Source organism: Scyliorhinus torazame, chromosome X (genome assembly GCF_047496885.1).
Source record: "Scyliorhinus torazame isolate Kashiwa2021f chromosome X, sScyTor2.1, whole genome shotgun sequence".
In the NCBI taxonomy this organism is placed as follows: domain Eukaryota; kingdom Metazoa; phylum Chordata; class Chondrichthyes; order Carcharhiniformes; family Scyliorhinidae; genus Scyliorhinus; species Scyliorhinus torazame.
In genome coordinates this window covers 25,907,251-25,919,048 of record NC_092738.1, presented here as the reverse complement: position 1 = coordinate 25,919,048, position 11,798 = coordinate 25,907,251, and positions in this window count along the sequence as shown.

Genomic DNA, 11,798 nt, shown 5'->3' with positions numbered 1-11,798 from the left:
GGCCAAGAATCCTCAAGTTGTTCCTCCTTGCGTTGTTTTCCAGTGCCTCCAACCTCTCCACAGATCGTTTCTGGTGTGCCTCCTGTATCTCCGACTTCACCACCAGGCCCTGTATATCGTTCTCATTCTCTGCTGCTTTCGCCTTCACGACCCGAAGCTCCTGCTCCTGGGTCTTTTGTTCCTCTTTCAGCCCTTCAATCGCCTGTAATATCGGGGTCAACAACTCTTTCTTCATTTCCTTTTTTATCTCCTCCACGCAGCGTTTCAAAAACTCTTGTTGTTCAGGGCCCCATATGAAACTGCCACCTTCCGACGCCATCTTGGTTTTTGCTTGCCTTCCTTGCCGTTGTTCCAAAGGATCCGCTGCAATCCGGCCACTTTCCTCTCCTTTTTCCATCCGTGTCCAGGGGGAACACCCTTCTGGTTTACCGCACGGTGTTTTTAGCCGTTAAAATTGCCGTTGGGGCTCCTATCAAGAGCCCAAAAGTCCGTTCCACCGGGAGCTGCCGAAACGTGCGACTCAGCTGGTCATCGCCGCACCCGGAAGTCAACAAAAGCAAATCTATACACATCAGGTACAGTGATCATAACCCCATTAGATTCACGAATGTTATGGAAAAGGACAAGAATGGACCAGATTGGCCTCCTCCTGCTCCTAATTCCGATGTTCTGACGTGGGACCATTTGCAGGAAGGTGCAATTAGGGCTGGGGCAGCTCTTCTTTGACCAGCACAACCAGGATGGGTTGAATGGCCTCTGGCTGTGTGTCATACACTTTCGGTGATCACCCGGATGTCGGCGCATCCAAACATTTGTTTTCATGGGGTGAGTTTTGGGGTGCACCCTGGAGCCTCAGACGCCACATATGAAGTTCAAACCCATGAACTCGGCCCCATTCCTCTCCAGAAAGTTGTCCACACAGCCAGATTCGTGAATCAGGATGGAAGCATGATGTTGAGATCCGCCCATTGCCAACACAAGCCGGAGAGGACAGTGAGTTAAGAAATGGGGCTGAGTTACTGGGGCTGTTGGTTATAAATGACAACTTAGGGCTGCACGGCGGCACAGTGGTTAGCACTGCTGCCTCACAGCGCCGAGGTCCCAGGTTCAATCCCAGGTCTGGGGCACTGTCTGTGTGGAGTTTGCACATTCTCCCTGTGTCTGCGTGGGTTTCGCCCCCACAACCCAAAGATGTGCAGGTTAGGTGGATTGGCCACGCTAAATTGCCCCTTAATTGGAAAAAATGAATTGGAAAAAATGAATTGGGTACTCTAAATTTATAAAAAGAAATAAATGACAACTTGAATTCATAGAACTTTCATAGAATTTACAGTGCAAAAGGAGGCCATTCGGCCCATCGAGGCTGCACTGGCCCCTGGAAAGAGCACCCTACCCAAGCCCCACGCCTCCACCCTATCCCCATAACCCCACCTAACCTATTTGGACACAAAGGGCAATTTATCATGGCCAATCCACCTAACCAGCACATCTTTGGACTGTGGGAGGAAACCGGAGCACCCGGAGGAAACCCACGCACACACAGGGAGAAGGTGCAGACTCCACACAGACAGCGACCCAACGGGGAATCGAACCCGGGACCCTGGCGCTGTGAAGCAATTGTGATAACCACTGTGCTACCGTGCTGCCCACGTTATTCTACAGGAAGAGTTTAGAACAACATTTACTCGTGGTAAAGACAAACTAAATTGTGAAAATTAAATGCGAACTCTGCTGGGGAATAAATATAACCCTGGAACCCGAAATTCCGTCCCAAAATTCCGTAAATTGTCTGCCAGATTATCCGTCCAGCCGGCGATGATTCCAGGGGGACTGGAAAACGTACCCCATTGACTTTGTTTTTAGACGGGCATCTCCTTCGATGGGGCTTTCTTTTTTTTCAGTTTTCTGTCAATAAAGTGCGATGCGCGTGTTCAAATTAAATTTGATCATTTTATATGTGGCTCACTTGTTAAAAGTGCCAGAAGTAAAATTAGGACCTGGGAAACGCAAGGTGTAAGTTCACAGCCAATTGCTATGGACAGTGCACTGCTGCCACCTACAGGAGAGAGTCGATATAACAAGTCAATACTTCCCCCAATGTCTGATGAGATACAATGGTTAACAAAATGTTCGAGCAAGTTTGGTGAGCGAACTGACCTAGTTCCTACCTTTCAGGCACAGTGTATCGAGGGGCTAGAAATTGTAGAGGACACCTTGGGCTACCTATGACTCATATTGAATGTATATAGTGACCATTACATTTCTCACCTCAGAGTGCAACATGATCAATGTGGAGGATTTGAATGTCATTGCACTTTCTGTTTTAAATGTTACGTTGGTCTGACTGATTCTTTATCCCTTGGAGGGGCTAGGGAATGCATTAGAAACTGGAGGGGCAGGTAACTATGGTCAAACGAAAACTTGGCGTGTGACAGCGATCTCCCCTCTCCATTGCAGACAAAAACCTGGTCATCAAGTGTGAGGCAGTCTTGGCGTTGCTGTGCAAGTCTGGTCCATTCCTCACTCCTGAGCCGTGATGATCACTCGAGCCCTCTTCTGCTTTAGCTGGAGGTCAGAAATGGATCGTCTTCACAGAGAAATGATGTAGAAACCTCGAGACAGAGAGGGGAACTAACATACCCAACATCGCCCTCCTCCTGATGGCCACCATCGTGTGCGACTGCATCAAGCTGTGCGTAGACCCTCGGTATGCAAACACCAATTGTCACTGAGTGCTGAGGTTTTACCTGTCCCCGGTGTTGTGAAGGATGGGTCTGGCTACGTTGCCGTGGGATTTGGACCATGCTGTACTACCTGTCCCTCGTGGAAAAGCTAATGTAAAAAAAACGCATTTGATCACAAGTCCATCAGATAGTGGTCTGTACGTAACATCTGAGAGGCCCTGTGGGGAAAGAAGATGGTGGAACCTGTCGGATGGTTCCCTGCGTAGACTCATGCATTTGGCAGAATGCCTCATCACCAGAATGTTGAAACAACCACCAAGACTGAAATTGGCTGGTGGTGGGAAAGACCCTCCCCGTAAGATCCTCCCTACTCGCCCGGAGTCTCACCTCGTCCGTATGTTGCCCTCGAGGTGGCTGTGGTGGGGAAGAGACTGTTATCCACCTCCTTGTGGAATGTGCCTTTGCAAAGACGGTCTGGAGAGAGATGCTGATTTTTGTCAAAGTTCATCCCGAGCAGCTCTGTGCCCCAGGACTATGTGCTCTACGGGCTGTACCCAGGGACGCACACCCACGTAACCATCAGCTACAGCTGGAGGATCATCAACTCAATGAATGATGCTCGTTGGTCTGCTCAAAACCTACTGATCCTCCAGTGCAAAGAATAGTCCTTGACCGAGTGTTGCAGGGTTAAAGCTTGAGTCAGCTGCCACAGAGGCGCAGTGGGAGAGAGGTCACTCTCTCAGGTCTGTCAACCAGATTACACCGAGGGACTGGAAAATGTGCAGAAATCCTTGAGCAGTAAGCCTGAACGTACTTTTCGAATACAAGGATATTGAAATTGTACTGAGGCACCTCAGAGAGGAACATGCTGTATGAAGGAATGTCGGAATTCAATTTCACTTTTTCTAATTATTCGAATTGAAACATTTTGCCCTCAGACTGTACGCTCAATATGGAAAACATTGTAAATATCAAAAGAATTACAATTGTATAGCGACACCTAGGAGTGGAACATACTACATGGGGACAAGTTGACTCTTATTGCACTTTTTCAAGTTGACATGTTTTGTAATATACTTTTACAAATTTTCTGAATAAAGCATAATTTGGGGCAAAAAAGACACATTGGTATTCATCTGGTAAAGACTGCAGATATGGCGAACGTGTGTTTTCACAAGGCAATGTCGCAATGCAGTGCTGAGCTGGCCGCTTTGTGGCTCTGTCAGGGACTTGTGTCTTAAACAGTGCGTCGTGAATGGCGTCAAGGTGGAGGAAACTTTCTTTAACACAACCTGCAATACTGTGCTATGTAAGTGCGTGGATACCATAAATGACTTTTGTACCCTCCGACATAAAAAAGTCGCAATAAAATCATTTAAACATTGTCCATTTGGGGTGGCACGGTGACGCAGTGGTTAGCACTGCTGCCTCACAGCTCCAGGGTCCCAGGTTCGATTTCCCGCTGGGTCACTGTCTGTGCGGAGTCTGCACGCTCTCCCCGTGTGTGCGTGGGTTTCCTCCGGGTGCTCCGGTTTCCTCCCACAGTCCAAAGATGTGCAGGTTAGGTGGATTGGCCATGGTAAATTACCCTTAGTGTCCAAAGATGTGCAGGTTAGGTGTATTGGCCGTGATAAATTGCCCCTTAGTGTCCAAAGATGTGCAGGTTAGGTGGATTGGCCATGCTAAATTGCCCCTTAGTGTCCAAAGATGTGCAGGTTAGGTGGATTGGCCATGCTAAATTGCCCCTTAGTGTCCAAAGATGTGCAGGTTAGGTGTATTGGCCATGTTAAATTGTCCCTTAGTGTCCAAAGATGTGCAGGTTAGGTGGATTGGCCATGCTAAATTGCCCCTTAGTGTCCAAAGATGTGCAGGTTAGGTGGATTGGCCATGCTAAATTGCCCCTCAGTGTCCAAAGATGTGCAGGTTAGGTGGATTGGCCATGCTAAATTGCCCCTTAGTGTCCAAAGATGTGCAGGTTAGGTGGATTGGCCATGCTAAATTGCCCCTTAGTGTCCAAAGATGTGCAGGTTAGGTGGATTGGCCATGTTAAATTGTCCCTTAGTGTCCAAAGATGTGCAGGTTAGGTGGATTGGCCATGATAAATTGCCCCTTAGTGTCCAAAGATGTGCAGGTTAGGTGGATTGGCCATGATCAATTGTCCCTTAGTGTCCAAAGATGTGCAGGTTAGTTGGGGTTACGAGGATGAGGTGGGGGAGTGGGGCTATGTCTCTTTCAGAGGGTCGGTGCAGTCTCAATGGGCCGAATGGCAGCCTTCTGCACTGTAGTAGGAGTTCTACTTTTCTAAAACTTCTGGCCTATATTTCATTTCCTCCACTTAATGGCAATCTTAATCATTTGTGGTGTACTGGGGACCTCTAGTGGCAAGCAATCTGGTACTACAAGGGCTCAATGATTCATTTTATTGCAACTCTCCCAAACATGGTTTTCAAACAGCACGGCAAGGTGTAACTGGTCTTATCCTGTCCGCACCCTGAGGGTAATTCCTTTTTCAAATGTTCCCTTTGGCAACAACTTTAACAAAAATGTCCCGGGGCACTTCACTGCGGCATTATAAACCAAAATCTGACATTGGGTCACAGGAAATATTCTGGTCAAAAGTTTTTTTTGTAGAAAATATTTTATTGACGTATTTATAATTTTAACAATTTTAAACATCAAATTTCAACAGAAACAAAAACACAATATAACTAACAACCCCCCTCCCCGAGCACAAACCCCAGCCAACATGGCTTACACAAACAATGCCACCTTCCCCAACCCCCCCCCCCTCCGTTGGTTCTCCTGCTCGTCTCTCCCATGCCGCCGCTCCCCCCCCCCCCCCCCCCCCCCCCGCGCTGACAGCTTAATTTTTCTCGAAGAAGTCGATGAACAGCTGCCACCTACAAGCAAACCCGTGCAGCGATCCCCTCAAGGCGAGTTTAATTTTCTCGAGTCTGAGAAACCCCACCATGTCACTAACCCATACCCCCGACTTCGGGGGTTCTGAGTCCCTCCATCCTAGTAGGATCAGTCTCTGGGCCGCCAGGGAGGCGAAGGCCAGGACGTCTGCCTCTCTCACCCCCTGGGCTCCTGGATCTTCCGACACTCCAAAGATGGCCACCTCTGGACTCGGTACCACCCTCACTTTTAATACTTCTGACATGACGTCAGCAACCCCTAACAGAAACCCCTCGGTCTCAAACATGCCCGCAGAGCACCCGCACCTATCCTCCACCTCCTCAAAGAACCACAGTCATGTGCGCCCTGTGGACCACCTTGAATTGTATCTGGCTGAGCCTGGCACACGACGGGGATGCATTGACCCTCCTCAGGGCCTCAAACCTATAACCCGGCCTCCAACTCGCCACCCAGCTCTTCTTCCCGCTTTCTCGTCACCTCCCCTATCAGGGCTCCCTCCCACTCCATCAGTTCCTTATAGATCTCCGAACCCTTCCCCTCTCCTACTCCTGTTCTCGACACCACCTTATCCTGCAGTCCCCGGTGTGGCAGGTGCGGGAAAGTCGAAACCTGCCTCCGCACAAAATCCCTCACCTGTAAATACCAAAAGCTTGTTAATAGAGATTAAAAGAAGTGTCGTAAAGCAGGAAGCGAGGTCAAGAGGTGGAGCGTCTAGTGAGGGAATTCCAGAGCCTGGGGCCTTGGCAGCTGAGGCACGGCCGCTAATGGTGCAGCAATTAAACATAGGTATCCCGGGGGAAGGCCTTGAGGCTGCAGGGGATTAGAGCCAGGGAGGGACCAGGCCATAGAGGGATTTGAAAACAGCGATGAGAATTTTAAAGTCAGTGAGCACAGGGGGCATTAGGGGAAGGTGACTTGGTCCAAGTTAAGATGCGGGCAGCAGAGTTTTGGATGACCTCAAGTTTACAGATAGTAGAATGGGGGAGACCAGGAGTGTGTTGGAATAGTCAAGTCTGGAGGTAACAAAAGGGATGGCCGAGGGTTTTGACAGCAAATGAGCTGAGGTGGGGGCAGAGGTGGGTGACATTATGGAGGTGTAAGAGTTTGGTTTGGTAGTCACAGATTATCCAAAAATAGACAGAAAAGACATTTTACCCTTAACAGGTGAGAACGGTTTACTTGTTCCAGAAGTGAAAAGAACCAAATACAGATGGAATGTCGATCGGGTGATGGCAGCCATTTTGTTCTCTTGTCGAAGTGTGAGGCACCTCTTTCCCCATTATCCCTCCGTCTGAAGAGCATAGATCACTTCAAAAAATTATTTCCTGTCTGGTGATTTGCTCCCTGTCGAGAGCCTGTTTGATAACGTTTGCTCAGACTGTTGGCTCACTTACAATGGGATTGAGATCCAATCTGATCAGGGTTCGAAATGTTCAGGGCCTATGGTCGAAGAAGAGATAACAGGCCTGTCCTGAGTTTGTCAGTCATCAAGCTGCAATGGAAGCTTTCTTCATGAGAGAGTCGGGTATTTCTACAGTAATCCATTCATTTCTTAAGAGGCAACTTCTTACAGGGGTAAAAATAGGTGGTCTTATGGATATGTGGTCAGGAGCTCACAATCGGGGTCAAATATGACACAAAGATCGCAAAGGCTGGTTCAGCCTCAAATCAGTTGATAGGAAGGGGAATGGAGTTGGTCACTAGGGAACTAAATTTGAGGTGGGGGCTGAAGACAATGGCTTCGGCCTTCCCAATATTAAATTGAAGGAAATCTCTGCTCATCCAGATCATTTAGAGATAGTGGAGGCCTCTTGAGTGAGAGAGATGACGATGAATGTTGTCAATATACATGTGAAAGTGGAGAGTTTTTGGATAATGTGGCAGCATTTACGATTGAATTTCCTGCCATCACATTTCCAGATCATAACTAGTTGTATTATAAAACAAAAATCACATCTCCAGTCTGGTTCTCCAGTTAATTACCTTAAATCAGTGCCCTCTCCGTCCTTATCTCTGACAGTGAGCTGTCCCCTCCGCAAAGCAACAGAATATCAATCAAGATAGCAACCCGAATCCTGGATTAGACCCACAACCCTCAGGTTCAAGGAGGTGCTCCCAACTGTGCCAAGCTGTCAAGAGTTGGGGTGTGTACGTCTTCGAAATGGCATTTTATTCCATTATATTTTATCTGTCCCCCCCTATGGAATTTTACATATCGGGTAGCAAAATGCAAATTTTTCTCCAATCCATGCCAAGGCAAAGGATAGTAAGAAGTCTTACCAAGTTAAAATCCAATAGGTTTGTTTCGAATCACTAGCTTTCGGAGCACTGCTCCTCCCTCAGGTGAATGAAGAGGTGGGTTCCAGAAACATATATATAGTAGATAAAGTCAAAGATGCAAGACGATACTTTGATTACGAGTCATTGCAGGTAATTAAGTCTTTACAGGTCCAGATGGAGCAACTTGAGAGCCGGATAACCCCAGGTTAAAGAGGTGTGAATCGTCTCAAGCCAGGACAGTTGGTAGGATTTCGCAGGCCAGACGGTGGGGGATGAATGTAATGCGACATGAATCCCAGGTCCCGGTTGAGGCCGCACTCATGTGTGCGGAACTTGGCTATAAGTTTCTGCTCGGCGATTCTGCGTTGTCGCGGGTCCTGAAGGCCACCTTGGAGAACGCTTACCCGGAGATCAGAAGCTGAACACCACTTCAGCAGTCAAAGGCGGCGCGAGCTGGCGCAGCGCCAACCCCGGCCTAGCCCCTGAAGGTGCGGAGGATTCTGCACCTTCCGGACGACCCGACGCCGGAATGGATCACGCCACTCCTTGGCGCCGGTACGGCCTGCCCTGCTGGGTAGGGGAGAATCCCGCCCCAGATGTTGCTGGAGGATCATCAACCTGATTAAAGACAGGCTTTGGTCTGCCCGAAACTTGTTGGTCTTACAACAGAGTTGTCCGTGACTGAGTGTTGCAGACCGGCACATTCCAAAGGCCAGGACTAGGCGCTGAGGGATTCACTAAAGCTTGGGGCAGGTGCCACAGAGGCACAATGGGGGACGGTCACTTCACTGTCGCCTTTCAGCCAGTTAGCTGAGGAGCTGGGATTGTACAGAGCCCCCTCAGGCTGGATGACTCACATTGAATGTATACAGTGAATATTATGTGACACAATTGTATTGAAGCACCTCAGAGTGAAACTTGATGTAGGTAGAAAACTTAAATCCTGTTGCACCATTTGTAATGACCATGTTGAAATGTCTGTTTCTTTGACTGTATTGAAGCAACTCAAGGGTCAACATGTATGCAGAAAACCTGAATATTACTGCACTTCTTTCAGATATTTTATGAATAAGTATTTATTTGCAACATTAAAAAAAACCTCACTGGGAGTTGGGTGAATACATCTTGCTACAATTGTCCAGGAGGTTTGCCTGCAGTTTTAGTCTCCATATCCAAGGAAGCCTTGGAGGCTGTACAACAAAACCTCCTGGGATAAGGGTTGTTGGAGGAGAGGCTGAATAAGTCAGGCCCGTGCTCCCAGGAGTTTCATACAAGATTCTGGAGCTTGACAAGGTTGAGGCACTGACCTCTAGACCACGGTCTTAGCAGAAGGGGTCGGCCATTTTGGACAGAGATGAGGAGACATTCTTTCAAAGGCTTGTGAATTTTTGCAATTCTCCACTCCAGAGGATTGTGGATGCTTAGCTATCGAGTCTGTACAGGACTGAGATTGACAGATTTCTGAACATTCAGTGAATCAAGGGATATGGGGAGCAGGTGGAGTTGTGGTCAAAGGTCAGTCGCACATTGAATGGTAGATCTGGCTCAGGGGCCTGGATGGCTTACTCCTGCTGCTAATTGCACATTTAAAAAAAAAAAGAATATTCCAATTCATTGGACAGATACTATAATGGCAAAAATCTGGCCACACTGAAATACAGCCAAGTCAGTTTTTTGAGAGTCCGGATATGAATGGTACAGGATTACATTCCAAGGGCATAATGCATTCATTTCCTGTCAACTTTATCCCCTTCCTCCCAGTGTCTGCGTGAGTCTCACCCCCCACAACCCAAAGATGTGCAGGGTAGGTGGATTGGTCACACTAAATTGCCCCTTAACTGGAAACCCCTTCCAAAGCCACTTCTTGCCCAGATGCAGTTCTATGAGCTCCAGTGCCCTACCCACATGTACAGTGCTTGCAGGCCTCGACTGTGTCAGCAGGGTATTTGAATATGGGAACAGCTTGGTCCCGCCTTCTCCAGGTTTTGCATTTTACCAGACATTGCTATCCAGCAATCAGGAGCAGGGAGTCAGAGACCAGAAGGCGGAGGAGCAAAAGTAGGCATTCGGGTCATTGAGTCTGCTCTGTTATTCAAAGAGATGACTGACCTGATACAATCCTCAACTCCGCTTTCCCACCTTTTCCCCATAACCCTTACCGATTAAAAATGTGTCTCAGCCTTGAACATAGTTAACAACCCAGCCTCTACAGCTCTCTGCGGTAAAGAATTCCAGATTCACTCTCCTCTAAGAAATTCCTCCTCATCTCTGTCTGAAATGGGTGACCCCTCACTCTGAGATTATGCAACTCAGTGAACAATGTTTTATCTCCCACAAGGGGAAACAACTTCACCGCATCTACCCTGTCAAGCCCCCTGAGAATCCGATATGTCTCAATAAAGTGGTCTCTCATTCTTTTAAACTCCAATGGGTACAGACCCAACCTCTCCTCATAAGAAAATCCCTCCATACCCAGGATCAACTTAGTGAACCTTCTCTGGACGGCCCCCAATGCCGGTATATCTGGAGGGCAACTGAATGAGTGTTAATATTACCCTGGCTGATATCAGCCAACTATCAGTCGGTATCAAACCGCTTCTCTTGGCCTAATCAGGTCAACTGCTCACTGGCTAGACAGGGCCAAGGAGCCTAAACTAGCCAAGTTGTCTAAAGATTTGACAGGTGATGGTGGCAAATTCTGAACGTGCGCAGAGCGTTCTGACGTCCTAATCAGAAATATTATCTCCCAGTAGGAACTGCACTTGTGTTAAAACAGTGGGCAAGAGGGCTGGCGATGTGTCTATTCACTCAGGATGGGCACTGGTTCTACTTATCAGACAAGGTCCTACAATACTAAATAACCCAAGTAACCCCGATGCAGCATTCTGAATTGCTTCCAATGGAAAAAAAAGGACTTTTCCAATATTTCTCAAAAGTTTTTTTTAATACTTTGCCAACTCAGTGAACAGTTTTATCCGGGGTCACATTTTGCTGGGCAAGGTGCGGAAGAATGAGACACTTTTGGTCAAATCAATCAGGTGACACATCCTCCGCTCCGCCCTAACACTGCGACGAGTTGCTACATTTCAGCAGCGCTGTAAACATGATTTCTGTTTTGCCTGTTATTTACAGGACGTTGGGAGCGGCCAAACAATTCTTCACCCAGTGAAACTGCAGAACTCAGGAGCAGCCCTCACCGCACCTGGATGGCGTCACCTCTGCCGCTTTTCACCCCAGTGTCCACAATAGCCTCAAGCGAGTCTGCCAGCTTTGTGCCACGGGCTTGCCCACACCCACAATCGGTCATTTGGCATAGTGCCCTCATCGCAGGTAAACAGAACATTCTTCTCACGTAACTGGGCTGAGGGAGCTTGAGCGCGCTCTGGAATGAAATGCCTAATTGGTTATGGAGTCTGGCTCTCTTCTAGATCACATTTTTTTTCTCTCTTTAGCACCTCGCCCCACCCTTTCCAAAAGGCGCTAACCTTGCCGGGGCAGTGCCCACTCTTCCCCACGTGTCAGGATAATGGGTATGACAGATCAATCAGGCCCTGTCCTTGTCAGATGTCCACATGGGTAACATTTTCTACAAAAGCTCACTCAATCGCAAAGAGGATCATTTGCCCCACCCCATCCCAACCAATTAGAGCACCACTATGCCCCGGCTGAGATTAGTTACCTCAGTACAAGCCAAAGGGCAACTTGGAGCTGGTTTAGTGGTCATTGCCTCCTGACTTAAGAGCCCATTGAATATGCAGCAACAGTGACTATACCTCACTGGGTGCAAAGTACTTTGGGATGTTCTAAAGTTGTGAAAGATGCTATATAAATGCCAACTCTTATTTTAAACGGAGGATCCCCATGTGCATTAAGCGCATTTCACTGCAGACGACTGCAATGTCTAATAGTGTTGTG